The 8,444-nt window shown below is 36.5% G+C and overlaps 1 pseudogene; it reads left to right on the plus strand.

Moving 5' to 3' along the window:
* Positions 1-3,788: 3,788 nt before the first annotated feature.
* LOC107523787 (ATP synthase F(1) complex subunit gamma, mitochondrial pseudogene) lies at positions 3,789-4,977 on the plus strand (annotated as a pseudogene).
* Positions 4,978-8,444: the final 3,467 nt, after the last annotated feature.

Genomic DNA, 8,444 nt, shown 5'->3' on the forward strand with positions numbered 1-8,444 from the left:
AAACATCTATTTGTTGCCTCCTATAGGGGCCTCGACTACTGAGGTACGTGCCCTGATGGAAAATCAAACCTGCAACCTTTTGGTGTGTGGGATGACACTTTAATTAACTGAGCCACCCGGCCAGGGTGAGAAAATATAACTTAATTGCTGCAAAACTGACATCAGCTTTTACCTAAAGCCCGCTCATGCTACACCACCATTTGTACATTATAGATGCAACACCATGATGTCAGTGTTTAAAATCTTGGGCATCCAAATGGGTTCTGAATGACTACAGCATTTGGTGCAAATAAATATTACTATGGAACTGTGCCCATCTACCAGTCTGGGTAGCTATGGCAAAGAATCAGATCCACTCTTAGAAAGCTGAAGGAAATCAAGTCTGATTACTCTGTGGGTAGACTTTAAGGATGTCTCATCTCTAGGAGTTCAGTCATTTCAGGTCTCACTGGAACTTTCTCCCAGTTCAAGGAATCATCAACAGCATCATTATCAAGCAGATATTTGGCCTTCTCTGAAAATAAAATGAGACCTCATTCCTTGGTTGACAATTTATCTGTTGTGTTATAAATTTCAAAGACAGTTATTATAAATGTTTTCTTTTATAACTTGCTAAAACTCGTTTACTAGCACAGAATAATTTGTGTATTCACATAACAGATTAGATAATGCCTGTATCTTGTTAAAGCAGTCTGTGTACTTAGTCTACACAGAAGCTGTTCTAGTTTTAATTTAATCTGTTACTCTTAAAGGGCACACCAGATAGAGATCTAGTATAGGCCCTCATTGTCTGTGGTAATCAATGGAAGTGGAAAATGAAATGTTGATAATAATAATATATCTGAATCTATTCTATACCTTACCAAAGCAAGAAGTAAAATAAAGTGCCTCCAATTTTCTAATAAACTAGAAGATATGTCATAGTCTTAAACCCAGGATCTTTCAAAATTCTGTCTACAAAAAAAAAAAAAAAAAAAAATACTACCAAGAATCTGGAACTCTTGACTTAATCAAATTATTTCACCAGATCAAAGGATAATATACTAGGATGCCATTGTTTATATTTCTTTCTAAAAGAATTAATAGCAATGATACCTTTTTAATTTTAAAAACCTATCTAATAAAAACCCAATTTAGCTCTACAGGTAAGGCTTATGTACTCAGCAGCAGTTTCATTTAATCAGAAAAATGAATCTCTGGGAATCTGAAATCTTATAAGATACAGGCTCACTTAAACCCTGACTTTCCTAAATCCAAACACACTGCAAAGATCAAGTCAGCTGTACTGAGCATGGCCCACAGCCACACTGTGATTTTGGGAGCACATAGTTGGCAGGGCTGTACTGTAGTCTGTCTAAGAGAACTCTAGCCAGGATCTTGCCAGCAGTAAGTAACAAGATGTCTTGATAGTTGCCTCAGTGAGTCTTGTTGCTTTGAGTAATAAAAATAGCCAAGAACTTTAGATCAACAATTTATTAGTAAGAGAAATTTAAAACTCAAAAATTTGGAGTTTTCTTACTTTAAAAATTTGCACTGAATTTTTTCACTGAAATGGTACAAACACTTTGAAAAACAGTTTGGCCATTTTATATGAAAGTAAATATACTCATAGGTATTTACCCAAGAGAAATAAATACATATATACATAAAAAAAGCCTGTATGTGAATGTCCAGAGTTGTTTTACTCAAACAGGACACAACTTAAATGTCCATTACCCACTGAATGGATAAACAAATTGTATTACATCCATAGAGTAGAGAACCAACTGAACAATTAGTGGTAAGTGCAACAACATGGATGTTTTCAAAAGACTGGTGTAAAATGGAAAAAGCCAGACACAAAAGGCTCCATTCTGTTTGAATCCATTTATATGACATTTTAGACAAAGGCAAACTCTAGGAACAGAAACAAATCAGTAGTTGCCAGGATGTGGGGGTAGGTAGAGCCTGACTACAAAGTGCCATGAGGAAAATTTTTGTGGTAATGGAAATGTTCTATATCTTGAACACATGTACAACTGTGCATGTTTGTACCAACTCTTCGAACTTTATACTTAAAAAGGGTACATTAATATTTTATATAAACAAGGTGTCAATAAACCTACCTTTAAGAAAGAATCTGGGGCAATGGGTCGGGGAATAGATAAACCAAGAATGACCATGGGTTGATATGGTTAAAGCTGGGTGATCCACCACTGGGGATTCACTAGACTATTCTCCCTACTTCTGAATATGTTTAAGCTTTTCCATAATTTACAGTTACTTTTTTCCCCCACTGTAAACTGCTAGGCTTGTGCCATTTACACCCCTCCAACCATATGCCCTACTTTTCCCTGGGATAAAGCATAAAACTTGTGGAACTTCCACACAGTTGATCAAAGAAAAAAGTCCACTGGCTGTTTTATTTATATATATATACGCACACACACACACATATATATGTATATGTGTATATATGTATATGTGTATATATATACACACACACACACACACAAATTAATAATTATGGTCAGGATTTTCAAAAATTAAGTTCGTTAGAAGCAAAAATACTTAAATGTATCTCTGAGATATTTTTCTCAGTCTTTAGAGTTTATCTAATTATGAGACAAAACATTTATATAAACAAAATGAAAAGAATAAAGCTTTAATTATTCATTCAATCATTCACTCAATAAACATCTCTTAAGTGTCTACTGCATGTTAAGCACACCATAATCTCTCTCTTTGAGAAGCCCACAAATTAAATACAACCAACTACAACAGAATTGCTAGGTGTGTGGAAAGAAAATTTAATACTGTCTCGAATGGAAAATGGATATGGCTGGGGAGAGATGATGAGAGGACTAGAAAAAAATCTACAGGTACTTTAAACCTAGAAAGATGAGTTAGAAGTTTCCTTGGCCAAGAGAAAGTTGTGGATGGGAAGGTAGAGAAGAAGGGAGAAAGAAAGGGAGCAGATTCCATGGAAATAGAACACGAGCAAAGAAATAAAGGCAGAAGAACAAAGCTTTTTGGGGACTGCCTGGGATAATTGTATAAAATCAGCAAAACTGAATAATTCATTTATAATCAATGCCCAATCTGTTACTGTCAAGTCTATGAACTGTGCAGTTTATAAATGTATATTGCTAATGAATTCATGAATTTATTCTACAATTAGAGAAACCTGTTTTGTCCCATGGTCACAAGATATGTCTACAACTCTGGTCAGCCTGTCTGCAAAGGTACATTGTTAACTTTGAGGCAAGACTCTGGAAATAGAGTTATACTTACTGCCTCTAATGGAAAACAAATTTATACTCATGTCATCATTATTTTTGCCTATAAACAGAGGCATTTAAGATCCACTCTTTTCAGCCTTTCCTTAGTATTCTGGAAAGAGTTTCAGAGGAGAGAATAATTTCCTAGTTAAATTTAGACTACATAACCACTAATCAAGCATCACCTAAAAAGCAAAAAAATCATCACATTATTAAAAGTCTGATTCTTGCCCAGCCGGGTGAGGTGCAGCAGTTGAGCGTCGACCTAGGGTCCAGGCAATCGGGGTTCGATTCCCAGTCAGGGCACATGCCTGGGTTGCGGGCTCAATCCCCAGTCGGGGGCATGCAGGAGGTGGCCAATCAATGCCTCTCATCATTGATGCTTCTATCTCTCTCTCTCCCTCTCCTTTCCTCTCTCTAAAATCAATAAAGATATATTTTTTTAAAAATTAAAAATAAAAAAATAAAAGTCTGATTCTTTCTTCCACCTGGCTAAAATCTTATTGCTGGCATGATTGGGGCTAAATCATGATACAGATCGCATACCATCGTGACCCGTTAGTGAGGAAAAAGAAGCTGTTCTCCTCACTCTGTGACACTTGTGAGGATCAACCCTTTCCTTTCTTCTCTTATTCATCCACTACCAACTAGGGAGGGGTGACTGGGCTTCTTTTATTTCCGACACTAACAGAGAAAGCAACAATTTTTTGAATGGCAAATATTAACTACATTGTAAAACAATTATTTCAGTAGTATTTAATTATGAGTAATTATGATGCAAATTCTCATACATTTAAAAGCCCATTGATGCTGCTTCAGCAGGGTCACTACCACCTCCTTTTCTTGGGCAAGCATCACTGGGGTCTCGGCCTGGGCCGTGCAGCTACAATGGATCCAAGTTTGAAATATGGCAACTTTGAAAGATATTACCAGGCAACTGAAGTCAATCAAAAAAACCCCCAGAAAATTAGCTTGTCTATGAAGAAAAATATGCCTGAGCCAGGAGAGAGCTGAAACCAGCTTGAGTGCATGGAACAGGATCTTTGGCTCTGTAAGAAAAGGCTGATGTAAAGGTGCCTGAAGACAAGAAGAAACACCTCCTTATTGTTGTGTCCTCAGATAGAGGGCTTTGTGGTGCTCCCATTCTTCAGTTGCTCAACAGATGAAAAGTGAGGTGGCTATGTTCACAGCAGCAGGGAAATAAGTTAAGATTGTTAGAATTGGTGATAAAATTAGGGATATACTTCATAAAACTCGTTCTGACCAGTTTCTGGTGACATTCAAAGAAGTGGGAAGAAAACTCCCTACTTTTGGAGATGCGTCAGTCATTGATCTGGAATAATTAAATTCTGGATATGAATTTGATGAAAGTCTACCATCTTTAATTGATTCAGGGTTGCCATCTCCTACAAGACAGAAGAAAAGCCAATCTTTTCCCTTAATACCAATGCAAGTGCTGAGAGCATGAGTGTCTATGATGACATTGATGCTGACATGCTGCAGTATTACCAGGAATACAACTTGGCCAACATCATCTACTGTTCTCCTGGAATCCACCAAGAGTGAGCAAAGTGCCAGGATGACGGCCACGGACAATGTGAGCAAGAATGTTTCTGAGATGATTGACGAATTGACTTTGACTTTCAATTACACCAGCCAAGCTGTCATCACAAAGGAGCTGATTGAAATAATCTCTGATGCTGCAGCTCTGGATTAGTGAAAACCAAGTTTCATCCTCAGATAAGAGGTAAAGGAGGAAAATCCAGCCAGCTGATTTTGTTTTTCGCTTACTGCTGTCCTGGTGAGAGAAATTATTGGTCCATTGTTAAAATTACTAAAGACAGCAAGATATTTGTAAATTATCTTACAATAAACAACTTATAGTAAGAAAAAAATAAATAAAAAAGAGCATACTGATGCTTCTAAATTAAATGCCAAGGAGAGAATAAAGTAGGGGGTTGGGTCTATTACTTCTCCCTGTGGGTGATAACTAGCAGCAACTTAATGCTTTATATTATTTGACGGTTTTTCAAAAGACAGACAAAACATTTCACCATAGGGAGAATTCATGTTTTTTAAAAATAAAAGAATCTGCTGTGAAGAAACACAGATGGTTGCGATTTTAGGAGTAATCTAGTCAGAGGGGCAGGCTCAAACACACTCTCCTACTACACAAGCACACTTGAGCCTATTTAAAAACGCACATTAGTAGGGGTGAAGAGAGTTCAGGCCAGTTAGTCCTTGGCACTGCAATCAAGATTGCCAGCATAGTTATCAATTAATGTTGCAGTGGTTTCAGTAATGCATACACGTGTCAAATAGGAACTATACTGAGTCTGCCACTTCATTTTACATGCAATCCTGAACACCTGTCAGGTCGTGATGATTTTCAGTCACTACTGACCCAGGATAAATTTTAACAGGTGACAGGATTTGGGTCAAATTACCAATTCCCTGAGGCATCCAGTCCTCCCAATCCTAAGTATTTTTGGCATGATTTATATGTTCTTTAGCTTCCTTTATAATGTAATTTAGAGTTATGTCAATTCTAGTACTACTTCTGAAATATGAGAAAATACCTAGTGTTCAGTTTTCATGATCTCCTTAACAGAAAATTCTAAACAGTGGCACATAAAGGAAAAAGAACATTTAATGTTGCAAAACAGGAAGAGAATATTTGGGTAATTCAGACCATTGTCTTTGTATCCAACATGACTGTCCATGAGGGTAGTATTGATGGATATTTTTAAATGTGTGTAAGATATTAAGAAAATTCTTAACAATGATTCATACTGAAGACCCATCTTTTGAAACAGACATTTAAAATTCTAAATTTTATAATCTAAACGTGCCATACAAACATGAATCCCTTCCTAGCACATCTTCAGAAAATAAAAAATAAGAAAAGCAGTTACACCATTTGTCCTATTTACTGAGCATAAATCATTGTTCCCTCTATGACATTGGAAGTCCACTCATTTGCCAAGCCCTTTGAAGCATGTTATCAATGCTGTTACTATTATTCTTCATTGCTCAAGTTCTCCACTTGACTGGTGATTTGTGGCTCTTTTTCTAAGGTGTTGAAGTTAAGTAACTAGTCTCTGAGTTCCTTTTTTCAAACAGAAGTTTAGTGCTTAGTCATTTCCAGCAATTCTTCATTAGTTAAAAAAAATAAAGTTCTGCAATAATTATAATAATTTCGATACTGACTCTAGGATTTATTTTGTCACCATTGTCAAACGAAAAATAAATTCTCTTTTAAGAGATCTCAGATTTTAAGTAAAATAGTTTTATTATTGCTTTAATACTTTACTTAGCAAAATGAAAGCAGGCAATTCTATGTTGGTCTCATAAATGGGATATTAACTTTTAGCAGTTTATGAATCTAAACATCTGGGGACAGCTGATTTATAAGGATAAGGCAAAAACTAATTAGCATGGGACTCAAGACCCTTCACAATCAGGCTTCAGCTTACTTTCCCAGATTTATTTCTCTATACTGACCTCCCCTACTTCATAGCTCACAGTATTGAACACTCAGTTATTTGCAATTTCCAGGAAACACTGATTATTTCCACTCCTTCAATCCTTTGCTAAAACAGTTTCTTCTGCCGAAAATACCCCTCCTCCCTGGTCTGGCAAAATCCTCAAACTTCTGACCTTCACATCTCTTTCTCCGCAGATGATGACAGCCACTATTCCCCATTTGTACACACCAGAAAACTGTGAGTTATCTGTGAGGGACCCTCTCCTTCCCCTATCCAAATCTAGTCCATCACCAAATGGCCTTAGTGTTATTAAAAGCCCAGGATCCAGCTACCTCTTTTTATTTTCACTGCAGTGTAGCTAGTCAGAGCCACCATCATGTCTTGCCAAAAAAACTAAAGGTAAGACTAACTAGTTTCTCTGCTTCTACTCTTCTCTGTCTCTGAATACATATCTAGAAGGCACAAAAATGCCTCATCCGAGGCTGATATTGAAAATCTAGGTTCACAATTTAGGTATATTGAGATTGGCAGAGGTTAAATCTGAGTTATTAAAATCTAAACTTGGCAGATCTGTAGGAGACTTTTGATGGAAAGCTAAAACCTATATAAGGAGGTGAAAGTAGTTATGGGGTAACTGGTTATTGTAAATAAGTGTGGGTTTAAATAAATTCCCCAAACAGAATTGGCTACCAGTTGCCTACTTTCACAACTGTCCAGCTGAGTCCTCACATGGAGGGGGTATCTGAACCCACGAGCATGCCAAAGGAAACAATGTTGTGAGAGAAAAGAAAAGGACAGAACCTTGGGGTTCCATATTAAGGGGGCAGGAAGAGAAGCCAGAAAGCTGGTGGTATCACAAAGAGGAGAGCCAAGACAGCAGTGTGTTTATTTTTATTACAAAATTGGGTTACTTCTGATAGAGTCTAGAAAACCTAGAAAACAGAATTCTAGATTTAAAAATACACTTAGGTAAAGCTGGCAATTGTGTGTGTAACAGAAAGATGAAGGATTATAAAAACCAGGAAGAAGAACGCTGTTAAAGAAGCAAGTACAATAATGCAGGCATGAGATGATTTTGCACTAGCTAACATGAACTATATTTAAATATTATTGTATTTAGTATATGCATATGTAACATGAAAGACTTAGAAACAGAACTCTCAGGCATATTACCCTATAAACCTCTTTTTCTAAAGAGTAAACAGACTCCGTTTATGAAATAGCAAATAATGTTAATGCCTATAAAAATCAAACAATACAGAAAAATAAAGTAGCAAGTAGAAACCATCTAGAATATCCCCATAGAGCCACACTGTTAACATTTGGGTGAACATTCTTTTAGAAATGTATAACCATTCTCTTCCCCCTGCCACCCACTTTTACATGTATAGCAGGGGTCAGCAAGTTAAGGCAGAGGCCTGTTTCTGAAAATAACGATTTATTGGAACAAAGCCATACTCACTTGTTTACACATTGTCTATAGCTACTTTTGCTATAGACAGGAGAGTTGAGTAGTATGACACAGACCGTATGACTGGCAAACTTAAAAAATTCACTACCTGGCCTTTTACAGCAAAAGTTTGCTGAACGTGTTATGCAGAATCATATTACACATGCTGTATTATAAACTGTGTTTTCACTCAACAATATATTATTATTTTTACAGATCAATAAATATAGATCATCATTTTAATGG

Source organism: Miniopterus natalensis, chromosome 8 (assembly GCF_054644295.1).
Source record: "Miniopterus natalensis isolate mMinNat1 chromosome 8, mMinNat1.hap1, whole genome shotgun sequence".
In the NCBI taxonomy this organism is placed as follows: Eukaryota; Metazoa; Chordata; class Mammalia; order Chiroptera; family Miniopteridae; genus Miniopterus; species Miniopterus natalensis.